General features: G+C 41.2%; 1 protein-coding gene across 1 annotated transcript in view; it reads right to left on the reverse strand.

The window, feature by feature from the left end:
• The window catches only part of LOC113017929 (uncharacterized), a 142757-nt gene that overhangs the window by 53221 nt on the left and 70949 nt on the right, over positions 1-18587 (reverse strand). The window lies entirely within an intron of this gene.

Below are 18587 nucleotides of genomic sequence, written 5' to 3' on the forward strand. Positions count from 1 at the left end.
AGTGTGCCTTATATTCAAATACAATATAATCAAGTGTGCCTTATTTTCAAGTGTTCATATATTTTCACATAACCGAGTCTATTGTTAACAAAACACAATGCATTCTTTTTTAGTGTCTGTGATGTCAGATAAACTTCTGTATTCTTTACCCCAGTCTGAAAGGTCAGACAGGTTGAGATAATGCCTGAACTCTCCTCCTGTAACTGAAAAGAGGAAGTACTATGTAATTAGTTTCTTACCCTATAAATAAAGGAACAAGACATGAATTCTGTGTGTGTGATTTTGCTGAGAGGCACACACACCCATGCGCATGTCTTAAAACTCTCTGATTTGGTCTGCAAGTGTCTTATTTTCTCTTACTTGTGAAAATAAATGTCAAAACCCCTGACAACTATGAAGACACTTAAAATAAATTTCCTTTGGTGGGAAACTAGTTTGTACAACTTTTTTGTATTTACAGTTTTGAGGGATAAGCCTCTTAAATTTCTCTAACTAGAAATATATGTTAAAAAAACAAAAACGATTTTCAATTTTTTTGTAGTTTATTGCACTTTTTTGCAATTTATGTAATTACTATGCACCTAATGCAGACATATTATTAAAGTTTGGGCTATAATGGTTGTATTGATGTATAGCAACTTGAAATGCTCCCAAAAATGGCACCACAGCATGTAAAAATATAATATAAGCTCTGGTGGACTTGGTTCTATGGTAGGTCTTAAAGGGTTAAACACAGGGGCCCCACAGGGATGTGTGCTGAGCCCCCTCCTCTTCACTCTGCTGACCCATGACTGCACTCCATCATACAGCTCCAACCTCTTCATCAAGTTTGCGGACGACACAACGGTGGTGGGTCTCATTAGCAACAGGGATGAGACCGACTACAGAAGTGAGGTGAGACGCCTGGCCACGTGGTGTGCTGACAACAATCTCTCTCTGAATGTGGAGAAGACGAAGGAGATTGTTGTGGACTTCAGGAGAATGCACACCCAACATGCTCCTCTGACCATTGACGGAGCGTCTGTGGAGAGAGTGAGCAGCACCAAGTTCTTGGGTGTGCACATCACAGAGGATCTCTCCTGGACGTACAACACCTCAGCACTGGCCAAGAAATCACAGCAGCGTCTCTTCTTTCTCCGCAAACTAAGAAGAGCAGGAGCACCAGCCCCCATCATGTACTCTTTCTACAGAGGCACCATCGAGAGCATCCTGTCGAGCTGCATCACTGTGTGGTTTGGAGCCTGCAATGCGTCCTGTCATAGAACCCTCCAACGCATAGTGAGAGCTGCAGAGAGGATCATTGGTGTCTCTCTCCCCTCCCTCCAGGACATTTACAGCACCCGTCTCACTAAAAAAGCCCTTTGCATAGCGGCTGATCCCACGCACCCAATGCAAAGCTTCTTCAAGCTGCTGCCGTCAGGGAGGAGACTGCGGAGTCTCCAGGCCAGGACCAGCAGGCTGAAGGACAGCTTCATCCATCAGGCTGTCAGGAAGCTTAACTCCCTCCCAATTCTGCCCCCTCTCCCCTCTTCTCCACCACAGTCTCACTGAACTCTGTCTCTCTCACACACACACACACACACACACACACACACACACACACACACACACACACACACACACACACACACACACACACACACACACTCTCTCTGACTCACTCACTGGCCTGCTCCAGTCACTTTATGGAGCATTGGACTGCCATTACCTCATAAGACTTTGTTGTTACACTATCTCTTACCGTACATTACTAAATCTCCATTTGCACTATTTGCCTATTTGCACTACTCTGCCTGGTTTACACCCAATGTCATTTACCCATTATATTGTATATTGTATAGCTTTCTTGTTATATGTAAAATTTGTATTGTATTTATTTAAATTTTTACTTTTTAATTATTTTACTTGCATTTTTAATCACTCTTATATTTAAATGTTCATTTGCTATTTTATATAGGGATTGAGAGTAACGTAGTTTCTATTCTCTGTATGTCCTGTACATGTGGCAGAATTGACAATAAAGTTGACTTTGACTTTGACTTATATCACAGGAAGGGACTTCAATTATGCCCTGGACCCTAACCTGGATAGGTCGTCTCAAGCTGACACTACTCATACCCAGACTAGAAAAATACTTTTTAACTATATTAAATATTTGAGAACAAATGAGGTCTGGAGAACAAGGAATCCAAATAACAGGGAATTTTCATGTTATTCTAGTTCTTATCGAAGTCATTCGCGGATAGACTACTTTCTTATCTCTACAGAGTTACTACCTTGTGTTGAGAACTGTTGGTATAACAGTATTGTGATTAGTGATCACGCAGCAGTATGTCTATCAGTTAGATTGGGTGAAGTTGATCAAGGTGTAAAGCGATGGAGGATGCAAACATTTTTGTTAAAGGACCCATCATTTGTCAATGGAGGATAAAAATCCTGGAGGATAAAAAAGATGCAAGCAGAAAAGGCCTTCACCCACATAAAGTCCAAATCGGGTATTATAACAACAGACCCTTTAGAAATAAACAAAAATTTCAGAGAGTTTTATCAATCTTTATACCAATCCGAATATACAGGAAACAGAGAAACACAAGATGCATTTCTTGATCAGTTAAAATTTCAAACCCTCTCAGAAGAGGATAAAACAGTCCTTGATTGGGGCGATCGTGGCTCAAGAGTTGGGAGTTCGCCTTGTAATCAGAAGGTTGCCGGTTCGAGCCCCGGCTTAGACAGTCTCGGTCGTTGTGTCCTTGGGCAAGACACTTCACCCGTTGCCTACTGGTGGTGGTCAGAGGGCCCGGTGGCGCCAGTGTCCGGCAGCCTCGCCTCTGTCAGTGCGCCCCAGGGTGGCTGTGGCTACAATGTAGCTTGCCATCACCAGTGTGTGAATGGGTGGATGACTGGATATGTAAAGCGCTTTGGGGTCCTTAGGGACTAGTAAAGCGCTATATAAATACAGGCCATTTACCATTTGATAGTCCTTTAACAATAAAAGACCTGTCAGAAGCCATAGACGACCTGAATAGCGGTAAAACGCCTGGCCCTGATGGACTTCCAATGGAATTCTATAAAATATTTAAAAATAAATTAATGCAGCCACTTCTTAACATGTATGAGGAGTCATATAAGTCCGGAATACTCCCAGACTCACTGAGATTAGCTACAATAACCCTTTTATTGAAGCCAAATAAGCCTCCGACTGAATGCTCCTCTTATAGGGGAATTAGTCTTATGGGATGTGATACGAAGATTTTGTGTAAAGCACTCTCTAGGAGACTAGATAAATATGGGCCCAATTTGATAACAAACGATCAACAAGTTTTTGTTAAAACGAGACAAGGCTATCATAATATAAGACGTGTCCTCAATGTACTTTATGAGTAAAACAATAGTGAGGACACTGTGCTGCTATCACTAGATGCGTGCAAAGCCTTCGATAGAATAGAATGGAATTATCTCTTACAAGTGCTCCCCAGATATGGACTAGGTGAAACATTCCTGAAATGGATCCGATTATTGTATACACATCCAACAGCACAAGTTTTAACTAATAATAACGTATCAAAACCCTTTAATTTACAGCGATCAACCAGGCAGGGCTGCCCTCTGTCACCAATTCTCTTTGTGTTAGCAATAGAACCTCTGGCCATAGCTGTGAGAGCAAATGCAGGAATATCAGGGACAAGAATTGGAGGAAGAAACCATCTAATTTCTTTATTTGCAGATGATACTATATTTTCTTTTGACTAATCTGAAAGATAGTATCCCTAATTTAGTAACATTAATAAAAACATTTGGAGAATTTTCAGGGTAACAAAATTAACAATTCTAAATCAGAATTAATGTTTCTTAATGAAGAAGAAAGAAGAAGCCCTGTGGTGGCCACCCCATTTAAAACAACTACAACAGGCTTTAAATATTTAGGCATTAGGATCACCCCAAGCCTCAAGGACATAACATCAATAAATTATGATCCCCTTGTAGAAGAGGTCACGGAAATGCTAAACCGTTGGACAAACCTGCCTGTATCTATGATAGGCTGGATAAATATCCTAAAAATGACAATTTTACCCAAATTTTTATATTACTTCCAAACACTTCCGTTGTCTCTACCAACTTCATTTTTTGACAGTTTAAACAAACTATTTAACCAATTTATTTGGAATAATAAGAAGGCAAGGCTCCGCTTACAACTACTTTACTTGCCCTATGAAAGAGGAGGTCTCCAAGTCCCCAACCTCAGATGGTATTATATGGCTGCCCAACTAACATCAGCCACCCATTATTTCTGCCCAGCAACACCTCCAGCCTGGGTTGACATTGAGCTAAAATCTGTTCCAGATCTTCCCTTACACACTTTTCTATATTCTTCAGACACTAAGACATTAAGAAAAAATACAAGGAACCCTTTCTTGAAAAATACAATTATAATTTGGAATGCAGCTCATAAATATGTGGGCGATCCTCCATCGCTTTTGCAATTTACCCCTATTTGGGGAAATGAAAAGTTCACACCTGGTAAAAGTGATGGAGGATTTAAAATATGGAAAAATAAAGGCGTTCAAAAAATTAAAGACCTATATGCAGACGGCATGCTACTCACATTTGATCAGTTATGTAAAAAATATATAATACCCCCAAAGCATTTTTTTAAATATTTACAATTGAAAAACTATTTGTCATCAAAACTGCAAAGGATTGCTGAACTTCCACCATTGACAAAAATAGAGGAGGCATGCATTAAGAATACAAAAGGGAAAGGTTTTCTCTCTATATATTATAATTTACTGATGCTTTCCTCCAAAGACTCAGCAGCAGATAAACTGGATGCTTGGAGAAGGGAGATCCAAGAGGACATAGATGAAAATGACTGGAACCAGGCTTGCTTAAAGGCACAAAAACAAACAATAAACACACGCTTTAAACTACTGCAATATGGCTCACGATAACCTATATAACACCTGTTAAGCTTCATCATATGTCCAATGATATTCCGGACATCTGTACTAAATGTTTAGTTGAAAAAGGAACTCTTCTTCATTGTCTATGGGAGTGTCCTAAAATCCAGGACTTTTGGAAAGATGTTATCAAATATGTGTCCGAAGTGTTTAAGGTAAAAATCCCTTTAAAAGGAAAACTCTGTGTACTTGGAATATATCCAAGGGAATTTAAGCAATCGGAAAGAAAAACTAAATTACTGGACTACGGACTACTTCAAGCCAGAAGAGCCATTGCGCTATGTTGGAAGAGTATGGATGCTCCCTCCATGGGACTCTGGAAGAAGGAAATTGCAGTCTCTCTAGGCCTGGAAAGACTAACCTATATTGCCAAGGGCAAACAATGGGACTTTGTGAATATGTGGAAGCCATATATGGATATTTTAGGGAGTGGAGGTGATGGACATTTATGAAAAGGAAGGAAAAGAAGAAGGGAAGGAAGGGAAAATCTTGTCTATCTAACCCATTGTATTTTTGTATTACTGTGAGAACTATGCTCATTTCTACATTTGAATGTGATGTAGGCAGGGTTGATGTATGGATGGGTGTGTGAATGTGAGGGTGTTCAACATTTGTTTGTATTGTACTATAAAAATTTTCAATAAAAATATATGGGAAAAAAACCCCAAAAAAAACCAAACTAACTCATACAGGCCAAGAGGTGTAGTGAAAGCCGTTTACCGTCTGCCAGACTCATGGAGAACCCGGATGTGAGGTCCATGGTGCTGAAGAAAGCATTCTCACCAAGGGCAGCAAGGTAGTCAGCCTGATGGGGCAGTGGGTGAGCATCCTTAATGGTTTTGGCATTGAGCCAGCGGAAGTCAGTGCATATCCTCAAGTCACCTGACTTCTTCCAAACCATTAGCAGTGGTGAGGCATATTCGCTGGTGGACTTACTGATGATGCCTTTCATCTCCCTGTCTGACAGCACCTCTCGCAACTTATGATAGTGAGCCGGGGGTACTCTGCGATAGGGAAGCCTGAAAGGGTGGTTGTCAGTGAGGTGGATACGATGGACAAAGTCTTTCAGCTCACCACAGTCCAGTTTGTCTCTAGAGAACACATCTTGGTAAGTCAACACAAGCTCCACCAGTTTCCTCTTCCACCCATCTGACACTTCACAGCCCTCAATGTCAATATCAGCCAACCCAGCGTCTTTGAGTAGCTGTGTAGAGTCAGGCACAGGGTCTGATGAGGGGGAAAAACTGGTATGCTGGTCAGTCAGAGTCTGGCAGAGACCTTGAGTGATGGGCAGGTCCTCTACAGCAATACAAGGGAAGACATCAGCAATCTTAGCATTGCGACGAAGTGTCACAGGGCTCTGTGTTGGGTTAAGGGCTTTCATAGGGACCCAACGATCTCCCCACATGGGTACTTTGTATCAGCCTTCATCTTCTGAATGATGGGCCGGATCACATTGCTCCCCACGATGAGTTCATCTTTTTGCCCAGGAACCACAAATGTTGGCACAAGAAACCTAGACCCATATACTTCAATGTCCAAATCATAGATGCATTTCGGTTGTGTGAGAAGGCCACCACAACCAGCCAGCACCACATTTTCAGGGGCATGCTGTGGAATCAGAGCAACACCAGCAGCTCTTAGCTTGCTATCAGCCTCTTCACTTAGTGTGCATGACCTACTTCCTGAATCAAACATGCCTGTCAGGGAGCACCGGCCACTGACCGACACTGGAGTGTAAAACTACTCACTAGCCCTGCCAACTCTTTGTGAACTCATAATAACAGTCTTCTCATCAGAGAGGCTACTACAGCAGTTAACATATGTGGTTTCTGGGTCTGTTGCATTCATGAGGGTTTCATCAACACTGCCCATGCTACCCCTCTCGTTACATGGGCTGGCTAGTTTAAAGCAGCATTGGTCGGAGGAGGGACTGAAATGCTTGGTTTCTGGCGCAACTGTGGGCATTCACCCCTCATGTGTCCAGGGTCAAAGCAGCTGTGGCATAGCTTGTACAGCCTACAATGCACATGGGTTGTGTGTTCATGTGAGCCACACACTCTGCACGAAGCACGATGAGCACTGCGGTGCCCATGGGAATGACCCGTGGGTTGTAGGCACCTAGGACCCATGGCTAGTGATGCAGTGCACATGGACAGAACCTTGTCAAACGGTGCTACCATCTGCTGAACACCTGGCTCAGCTGGAGGAGGGCCGGAAACTGGCAAAGATGAGAATCAGAATCAGATTCTGATCTGATTCTGATTCTGATTCTCACCTGGTCGTGGCCAGTGTTGGGAAGGTTACTTTTAAAATGTATTCCATTACAGAATACAGAATACATGCCCCAAAATGTATTCTGTAACGTATTCCGTTACGTTACTCAATGAGAGTAACGTATTCTGAATACTTTGGATTACTTAATATAATATCATGCTTTTTACAACAACGTGAATGTACTATTGCTGTGTGATTTATTACTATTACTGAAGGTCCGCGACTCCGAACTGTAGACCTCTGACTAATACGGCGGGGTCCCTGTCGGCTCGTAGCCGAAAAATAGCTTAATAGAAAAAAGTTGACGATCTGTAACAGGTCTGACTCTAAAGTCTTTGAGACCTTTTTGAAAAAACTTGTTGGCAGGACATCTAAACAGCAGGAGGAGGAGTTCAGTTGACCTAAGATGTCCTCCAGGTCTTTGCTGTTAATAGGTTTAAACTGTTTCATGGTATTTAAACAGTTTTTTGGTGGACACAGTACATATCCTGGATCTGCTGTTGATGTACCAATTGCTTGTCTAATTTTTTGGATTTTTTCTGTGAAGAATTTGGCAAAGTCATTGCAGGCCATGGTCGAATGAAGTTCAGCTGCCACTGACACAGGAGGGTTTGTTAGCCTGTCAACTGTAGAAAATAAGACCCGAGCATTATGGCTGTTTTTAGTGATGATGTCAGAGAAGTAGGACCTCCTTGCACTCCTCAGTTGTAAATTATAATTGTGAAGTTTCTCTTTATAGATGTCATAATGAACCTGGAGGTTTGTTTTTCTCCATCTGCGCTCAGCTTTCCTACACTCTCTTTTTTCATTTTTCACCAGTGTGGAGTTTCTCCATGGAGACTTCTTCCTTCCAGAGATAACCTTCACCTTAATGGGAGCAATAGTGTCCATTACATTTAACAGTTTTGCATTAAAGCTATTGACGAGCTCATTGACTGACCCTCTGGACAGGTCAGGTGTTAATGGGAAGACCTGGTTAAAAATTGCACTACTGTGTTCAGTTATACACCGTTTTGTGATCACTGCTGTTGATATACTGTATTTGTGTGGGCTGAGATTTTACTTTCAAAGAAAACACAGTAATGATCAGACAGGCCCACATCAGACACAGTAACCTTTGAAATGCTCAGGCCCTTGGAGATCAGTAGGTCAAGAGTGTGTCCTCTATTATGTGTGGCCTCTGTTACATGCTGAGTCAGCCCAAAGTCGCCCAGAGTGTTACTCAGGTCTTTAGTCCCTTTGTCCTGAGGGTTGTCCACATGGATGTTAAAATCCCCAACAATAATTACACAGTCGAAATCAACACAGATCACAGACAGCAGTTCACTGAGGTCATTAAAAAAGTCTGTGCAGTATTTGGGAGGCCTGTAAACATTAAGAAACACAACTTTGGATGGGAACTTCAGCTGTAAAGCCACATATTCAAAAGACTGAAAACTTCCAGGAGATAGCTGCTTACATTGAAATGATTCATTAAATAAGACAGCAACCCCTCCTCCTCTCCTGCTCACCCTGGCCTCACTGATAAAACTGTAGTTAGGAGGGGTCGTCTCGATGAGAACAGCTCCACTGTTACTTTGGTCCAACCAAGTTTCAGTTAAAAACATAAAATCAAGGCTGTGCTCAGTGATTAAATCATTAATTAAAAATGTTTTCCCAGCTAAAGATCTAACGTTTAATAAAGCCAACTTAAGTGTTTTAGAGGTATTACTTGTCCCCTCGTGTTTGGGAGCAGTCTGTGGCACACAAGGTATGTTTACTATGTTTAAAGATCTTTTAGAGTGCAGCTCTCTGTGTTTTGACCAGGCCACATGTCTCCTGTCACCTCAAAGTACAGAGATTTTAAAACCTTCTAGTAAACAGGAAAGTCTAGTAGTATCATCCAATGATACTTTAATCTTGCATTTTAACTAGTAATTTGACATAATTTTCTACATTTTGGAGACTGTTAGACCAATTTAACAACAATCGCAGAAACAGTCTTCCTGTTTTCTGTCTAATTTTGTGTGCATTTGACTGAAAATAAGGTTTGATTGGCTGTACTCATGTGATAGTTTTGACAATGGTCTTCTTACCTTCTTTCCTGTTCAGTCACAGCTTAAGTATTACAGACAGTCTTTTTGATGGTTTATCGATGCACAGATTGGCCGAAGTCTTCTTACTGTATACCTTGGGGTGCATGAATGTGGATGGGGAAGTGAAGAATCAGGATGAGTCAGGAAGATGCAGCAGACACCAAAAACACACAGTTTTAGTGTGTCAGCATCCCTTCTATCCCGCTTCCTTTGTTTTACTTCTTTGCTGGAGTTTCTGCAGAGGAACTGAAAACCACAGGAACATTTTCAAATCCACTTTAGAGTTTTCTGTTAGTATTTGGAGTGGCAACTGTATGTAACTCTGTAATTTGACATTTTCACTTCATACCTTAAAACCTGTTGGAATTTCACACTGATATTTACTGCATTAGCTGGTGGATGTCTATTTGTGCCCTTCCCAGGACTGTGTGTATATTTCCCAACCAAAAACCCTGGTTTAATGGGGACATAAGACAGGAAATCAGGAAGAGGCGGGAGGCATTCAAGTCAGGACATGAAGCGGAGTATAAGAGAGCTTGGTTTAAATTGCAGAAGTCCATCAGAGCAGCACAAAGGGTCCACTTACAAAACCTTGACGGCTACTAGCTTAACCACAAAACACACAGCATGTGTCAGGGAATTAAATCTGTCACAGTAGGGAAAGAGGAGGGGAGTGACAGTGTCTGGGACCATGTGGTTGATGTGTGTGATAGCCATATGTTCTAGGCACACACACAGCTCAAAAATCACTATTGAGTCTCAAAATAAAATGCAATGCATTAGTTAAAGATCAGAGAATAATTAGATCAAAGAGAGAATTTTTAACGAATGAGAGTGACCTTGTGTTGTTGATGGCATCATCTCAGGCACTCTCTTGGCAGCAATTTCTTCTGCTTTGGATGATTTTACTCTTTTCCACACACATTCCACGTCAGTGCGAGACACATTCTTTTCCACCCAAATGAGCAATGCAGCCATATGATGGTGCTTATCTTTTCCAATCAGGCTTTCACAGGAGCTGAACCTCACTGACTGACCCTCAAAAAACAGCTATATTGAAAACAAGTTAATGCCTAATCTAACATTCTAACAAACACTGGCAGTGTTGCTGACTGTACCAGTGCCCCTGTAGCTAACTAACTAACTCATACAGGACGTGGCCAAACCTTAAGATGGCAGCTTAGCGGGGTCGCTCTCAAGACAGTGTACAAACTTTCCATAAAAAACCCTTGTATATGCTGTTAGTGTGGTCTGGAATATACGGCACTGACATGTCAAAAGCTTCATCTGTGAAACAGTGTGAAATCTTTACCCGAAGACGCAAGACAGGCGCTATACCATCAACGTCCGACACAGATGCTAACATGGCTAGCATAGCCGAAGTTTTGGATGAACTCAAATCACTCCGGTTGGATTTTGGAGCCAAGTTGGACAGCATCGATATAAGACTGACTGGGATGGCAAGCGCTGTGACTGCACTGGAGGGTAAAGTCTCGGAGGTAAAGCAAGACATATTGAACCAGGGGGCTCATATCGAAGAGGCCGAAGCCCGCATTGCCGAAGTTGAAAGCACACTTGAGAAAACAGAAACGTCACTGAACTCGGCTATCAAACGAATCGCACTCGCAAAACAGATGATTTGGAAAACCGACGAAAGAACCTGCGCATCTTCGGCATAAAAGAGGGAGCAGAGGGGCAACAATCACTCTTCGACTTTATTAACATTATGCTACCTAAGTGGCTGGGGCTAGCGCCCGACAAGTCATTCACACTGGAACGAGTGCATCGCATGCTTGTCTCCGGGAAACCAAACCAGAGCAGAGCGGTGCTTGTTCGTTTCTTAAAATTCCAAGAGAAGGAACTGGTACATCGGGAAGCAAGAAAACAACAAATTACACATGATGGGGCCAAGATCACATTTGCACAGGATCTGTCTGCGGAGATGGTTCGGATCCGACGGGGATTTCACCCGGTTGTCAAACTGTTTATTGATATCAATGCCTTCCGTGGATTCCAGCACAACCCATGCAGACTCAGAATCCTGTACGGTGGAACGATCCACCTCTTCTCAACACCTCAAGAAGCCGAAAAATTCTACAAGAATCTGCCGAAGGAAACAGCAGAGGATGCTCATCACCAGTGAGTCGGTTAAACAACAGGTTAACCATTAAGACACTCCATAAGACTGCCTCTGCTTCAACATAACCGGCCAGTAATTGAGTCACTGATAAGAGACAGATAAAATTCTGAGCTCGAATTTATGTGGGACTTATGTTAACACAACTGGGAGTTTTTAAGCGCATATTCGTTCTAAGTTTGATCGCAATCGTTTTTGGGTTGTATATTAACAGCTGAAACTCAACTAAGTCGTTTTTTTTGTTTTGTTTTGTTTTGTCCTACCAAGGGTAAACTTTACTTTATTATAGGGGAAAAATCAGTATCATTATATGGTTAGTGTACACTGTCTGATTTATGGGGTTTTGGAGAGGTCGCGTTGACTAGTTACTCCTCAGTGACGTGGATTAACGCCCTCCAAATAATTTGTTCAAGGGTTCAATCAGAAATTGTTTACAAGTTTTTTATCTGGTATGTGTGAGTGTGTGAATTTATGTGCAAACCTGCTTCTTCAATTTTTCCTTTACTTTGTTTATTTAAGTAAACAGTCTGACAATATTTTATGGAGAGGACAACTAAAGAAAACATTTTGAACGTTAACATTACGACCTGGAACGTTAGGGGAATACGGAAGTTATTTAAACTGAAAGAAGTATTAAACCGACTAAAAAATTTTAACTCTAGAATTATTTTCCTACAAGAATCTCAACTTATTGCATTAGAGATACATTTATTAACCAAAAGATGGCAGGGTCAGGTATATTACTCTTCTTTTACTAGACATGCCAGAGGAGTCATTACTCTTATACATAAGTCAATCCCATTTCAAACTACGAGGGTGATTACAGATCCAAACGGGAGATATGTAATTGTGCAGGGCTGTATCTCCATGTTAGAAATAAACCTGATGGCCCCAACGAGGATAACCCATCCTTCTATGAAAATCTATTTCTCACAATATCAACCTTTGAGGGTCTTTATATCACAGGAAGGGACTTCAATTATGCCCTGGACCCTAACCTGGATAGGTCGTCTCAAGCTGACACTACTCATACCCAGACTAGAAAAATACTTTTTAACTATATTAAATATTTGAGAACAAATGAGGTCTGGAGAACAAGGAATCCAAATAACAGGGAATTTTCATGTTATTCTAGTTCTTATCGAAGTCATTCGCGGATAGACTACTTTCTTATCTCTACAGAGTTACTACCTTGTGTTGAGAACTGTTGGTATAACAGTATTGTGATTAGTGATCACGCAGCAGTATGTCTATCAGTTAGATTGGGTGAAGTTGATCAAGGTGTAAAGCGATGGAGGATGCAAACATTTTTGTTAAAGGACCCATCATTTGTCAATGGAGGATAAAAATCCTGGAGGATAAAAAAGATGCAAGCAGAAAAGGCCTTCACCCACATAAAGTCCAAATCGGGTATTATAACAACAGACCCTTTAGAAATAAACAAAAATTTCAGAGAGTTTTATCAATCTTTATACCAATCCGAATATACAGGAAACAGAGAAACACAAGATGCATTTCTTGATCAGTTAAAATTTCAAACCCTCTCAGAAGAGGATAAAACAGTCCTTGATCGGGGCGATCGTGGCTCAAGAGTTGGGAGTTCGCCTTGTAATCAGAAGGTTGCCGGTTCGAGCCCCGGCTTAGACAGTCTCGGTCGTTGTGTCCTTGGGCAAGACACTTCACCCGTTGCCTACTGGTGGTGGTCAGAGGGCCCGGTGGCGCCAGTGTCCGGCAGCCTCGCCTCTGTCAGTGCGCCCCAGGGTGGCTGTGGCTACAATGTAGCTTGCCATCACCAGTGTGTGAATGGGTGGATGACTGGATATGTAAAGCGCTTTGGGGTCCTTAGGGACTAGTAAAGCGCTATATAAATACAGGCCATTTACCATTTGATAGTCCTTTAACAATAAAAGACCTGTCAGAAGCCATAGACGACCTGAATAGCGGTAAAACGCCTGGCCCTGATGGACTTCCAATGGAATTCTATAAAATATTTAAAAATAAATTAATGCAGCCACTTCTTAACATGTATGAGGAGTCATATAAGTCCGGAATACTCCCAGACTCACTGAGATTAGCTACAATAACCCTTTTATTGAAGCCAAATAAGCCTCCGACTGAATGCTCCTCTTATAGGGGAATTAGTCTTATGGGATGTGATACGAAGATTTTGTGTAAAGCACTCTCTAGGAGACTAGATAAATATGGGCCCAATTTGATAACAAACGATCAACAAGTTTTTGTTAAAACGAGACAAGGCTATCATAATATAAGACGTGTCCTCAATGTACTTTATGAGTAAAACAATAGTGAGGACACTGTGCTGCTATCACTAGATGCGTGCAAAGCCTTCGATAGAATAGAATGGAATTATCTCTTACAAGTGCTCCCCAGATATGGACTAGGTGAAACATTCCTGAAATGGATCCGATTATTGTATACACATCCAACAGCACAAGTTTTAACTAATAATAACGTATCAAAACCCTTTAATTTACAGCGATCAACCAGGCAGGGCTGCCCTTTTTATGGTGGCCCAATTAAGAATATGAAAAGTGAAAGAATTTTTCTAGCAAATAGATAAGTACACATCAATATGTTGTGACATTCTGGAGAAGGGTAATAAAAGAAAGACAGAGTATGAAATGACTTCAATGTCCAATGATGTTTTGCTTTAAAGTTTTGTTTTTAATCATTTAACTTTGTAGCGATGGTAGTTCATCTGGTGACCCTTGCATGGTCATACAACAGGAGAAGAATGAATGAATCTCTATTGTACTCCCTTTAGTGGCCTGAGCTTACAGTATAAAAAAACCCAAGAAAACGCTAAACTTCAAGCATTTAACATGTAGATTTTTTTTTCTTTCTGGCATTCTGTTACAGATCCACAGGTGTCCACAAATGGCTTCCATTTGACTCTAGAGCAGTGGTTCTCAACCTGGGTTCGATCGAACCCTAGGGGTTCGGTGAATCGGTCTCAGGGGCTCAGCAGAGCCTCCGCCGTGACATGCACAGTTCATTTTGTGCACCAGTAAAAAACATATGTATGTCTTGAATTTGAAAAAAATCATATTTTATTTTTCACTAAAGAGGGGTTCAGTGAATGTGCATATAAAACTGTTGGGGTTCAGTACCTCCAACAAGGTTAAGAACCACTGACTTAGAACTTAACGTCACAAAAAATATTTTCTCATATTCAACTAAAAATATGTTTAGATTTACTGATATGCAAAAGAAAATAAACATCGCTTTGACTGCTGTCTTGGGTCAATTACATTTTCTTCATTCTTATACTTTTTAAAATTTATTTCGGTGGTCCCTCGTTTTATACCTTTAGAGAACATACAACAATGAAATAACTCAAACAGGAAACCAAGAGCTTTTAGATTCCCTCAAATCCAAAAAGGCTGACCTGCCGACCTGTTGGGCAGGACGGCCAAAGGGGCTTTGGTCAGGTGACGTTTCCTCAGTATCACAGAGATGGAGGCCCCGTCTCACTTCTTCTTTGGACTAGAAAAAAAGAATAGGCAAAGAAAGATTGTTTACTCTCTAATGTCTGGCAGTGGCTCCACAATGTCAGATCCTTCTGAGATCAGCACGTTTGCTGTCAGCTATTATAAGGACCTTTTTAAAGAGCGATTTTTCAGATAATCCCAATTTGTGCAATCGTTTCTTCGAAGGACTTCATCAGGTGGCAGCTGAAGCCAATCGCAAATTGGAGGCTCAGCCAACTTTGCATGAACTTCATACTGCTCTGATGAGTTTTCAGAGTGGTAGAACTCTGGTCGAATTTTACAAATCCTTTGGGTGGGTGATGAATTGCTGGAGTTTATCACGGATAGTCTGCAGAAAGGCTTGCTGCCTCTGAGCTGTATAAGGGTGGTCATTTGTGTCGGGGGTGTCGATCCATGGGGTGGACTAATTTTTCCTGGTGCACTATGTTTTGGGGTTTAAAAGCTAAAGAGACGCAGTGATTAGAGAAAATGCGTCTCAACTGTTCCCATACTCCTGACACATAAGGGATCACTATGGGTTTTCACTTAGGCAGCATGTGACCTTCTCTCTTGGATTGACTGGAGCTTTCTTTAGGTGCCTTCCCAGCTTTGATAAATGTCCAGCTGGGATAACCACATTTACTCAGGGCCTTCTTGATGTGATATTCTTCTGCTTCCCCGGCCACTGTGTCTGTGGGGATGGTGTTCGTTCTATGTTGTAGCGTCCTGATGACACCCAGTTTGTGCTCAGGTGGATGATGAGAGTCAAACCTTCAACACGGACCCATATTCATAGGTTTATGGTACACATCAACTTTTAAATGTCACCCATTACTCATGGAAATCCCACAGTCTCAGAAGGCTAACCTGCCACTTTTCATATCCTCCCTGTTGAATTTGATGTGATCAGTAAAGTGTGCTGAGATTTGATGTCAACCCAGGTGTCATCCAGATACCTGAAACAATGTCTTTTAGTTTAAAGTGCTTCAACAAGTCGCAAATAAAGTTTTAATGATCTGTGAAGCTGTGCCCTAAGTTTCCATTGCTATCATGGTGCTTTAATGTCAAACAGGCGACACTGAACTGGTTTTTCAATGTTATCTGATTGTCATATGGTTTAATGTGTGGGAAAAACACGCCTGTTTTCCATTTTAACCACTGTGTGTTGTTACAGGAATCAACTTGAAATTGCGTAACAGATGTTTACTTTCTCCATGGTTCATCCTGTACCACACAGTGATCAACAAAGTGCTGAATAACTGTTAAAGCAACACTAGACCTCACAAGGGATTACTCACACTGTCACCTGGAGCACTTGCTGAAAAATTCTGCACATTGTTGTCATTTTCACTGTAAATAAATGCACTGTTTTCATTCAGAGACTCCAAGCTTTGGGTCCTATATCAGTGTCACTGACACATACAGATTATTGCTGCACGTCCCCTGAGAGGTCAAAAACATTGGCACAGGAAAGTTTTGAAACCCACTGGTTATGTCACCCGTGCATGTGTGTGTCAAGCCTGTGTATGCATTGTTTTCTTCCGTGAAAGTATGAAGTAGACAGTACTGTATCTCTGGACTCTTTAGTGTCAATCACTGTGCTGCTATGTAGGAATACAGAGAACCATAAACTGTGTGTGTTGTCCGTCTGCTAGGCTCAGTTCCCCTCCAGCCGTGCTGGAGAGACCTGTGGTTCAGTTCAGTTCAGTTCAGTTCATTTTTATTTCAAACATATACATTCATTTTCCATACTGCCAGTATAAATATACACAGTATATACACAGGAACAAGCGCTGAGCACAAGATCCATAGAGGCTGGGGTCTATCACACCAGGCAAGACCCCAGGTGCAGGCTGTGTAAAGATGCCCCAGAGACAATCCAGCACATAACAGCAGGGTGCAAGATGCTAGCAGGCAAGGCATACATGGAACGCCATAACCAAGTGGCCGGCATAGTGTACAGGAACATCTGTGCCGAGTATAACCTGGAAGTCCCGAGGTCAAAATGGGAGATGCCCCCAAGGGTTATAGAGAATGACCGAGCTAGGATCCTGTGGGACTTCCAGATACAGACGGACAAAGTGGTGGTGGCTAACCAACCGGACATAGTGGTGGTAGACAAACAGAAGAAGACGGCCGTAGTGATCGATGTAGCGGTTCCGAATGACAGCAACATCAGGAAGAAGGAACACGAGAAGCTGGAGAAATACCAAGGGCTCAGAGAAGAGCTCGAGAGGATGTGGAGGGTGAAGGTAACGGTGGTCCCCGTGGTAATCGGAGCACTAGGTGCGGTGACTCCCAAGCTAGGCGAGTGGCTCCAGCCAACACGTTCTCACTCCCAACTCGTCAAACGTGTGACGCATTGTCAGGCTCCCTCTGCTTCACTTATGGACACGCAGGGTACCCCCCTCGCGTCGGGAATTGACGTGAAGGGTCCTCCGATTGAAGAGATTGCCGCGGAAGTGCCTGTTGTCGGTATATTTAGACATTTTCCAAATCACATTGTAGTGACGTATACAGAACACAATAAATTATATAATGTAAACAACTACCTGAAAAACAGGTAGAACGATACTTTTGTATCGTTTATTGCATTTATGGAGGGAGTGATGTATGCTGGGTAATGGCACAGCTAGCTACTGGGTGACTTTATTCACCCGCTTCGGCTGCACTGTAAAACCCAATAAGTTAATTTTACTCAAAACTTTTGGTGAAACTGATTACATAAAATATTTTAAGTAACTAAAACTCAAAGATGAAAGTCAATTAAACACACTTTATTTATTAGCTATAGGTAAATATTTTTAAGTACCAATGATAAATGTTTTCATGTTATATCCACATTCTTGGTTTGGTACTCTCTACTTAATATTTTCAGTTTCAAGTACAAGTATAAATCAAGTAAATCTAAGGAATTAATAAATGTTAACCATTTTAAGCTAATTATACTCAAAACTTTAAAATACACCCAAACTCCTGTGGTAGCCAAATTTACTGTGTTTTGAATTGGATATAAAAAAAATAATAATAATAATTTTTAAAAAAAAGTGCTAGAAATAAGCAACTACACTTGTAAAAACATGACAAACAAGACCGACAACTTAAATTATATTTACAAATTTATGGAGGAACATTAACTTGTGAAGACACAATGTCTTAACATTTGCCTTTTTTCAGAGAACCAAAAATACTTGTGTGAAGCAAGGGGATCGAGCTGAGATCCTCTTTCGGTATGACAAATGCAGTACAGTAATAAATGACAAATTAAATTTCCTTGCATGTATGTTCAGTTAAAAAAAAAAATCTCAGGTAATCCCAAAGACAAATTCACCAAATATTATTGGGAATAATTTCAGAAATGTCAAGTGTAGGCACAAGGTTACAATATTAGAAATACAGACTTTCACAACATGTGAAATCTGAATACAACAGTATTTAGATGGCATTAACAGTTGAGTATGGCATTTTTGTTAAAAAATAAATAAATAAAAATAAATAAATAAATAAAAAAACCCACAGAAAATCCTGCATTGCCAGGTGGGGAAACTGAATGAAAGTAAATTACAGTGCAGCTAATACACTGGAATATTATTGGGAACCTTTTTAAATATGCCAATACTGTTATTACAAAAACAGCAAAGGGTTATTA

This window comes from Astatotilapia calliptera, unplaced genomic scaffold (genome assembly GCF_900246225.1).
Source record: "Astatotilapia calliptera unplaced genomic scaffold, fAstCal1.2 U_scaffold_3, whole genome shotgun sequence".
Lineage (NCBI taxonomy): Eukaryota > Metazoa > Chordata > Actinopteri > Cichliformes > Cichlidae > Astatotilapia > Astatotilapia calliptera.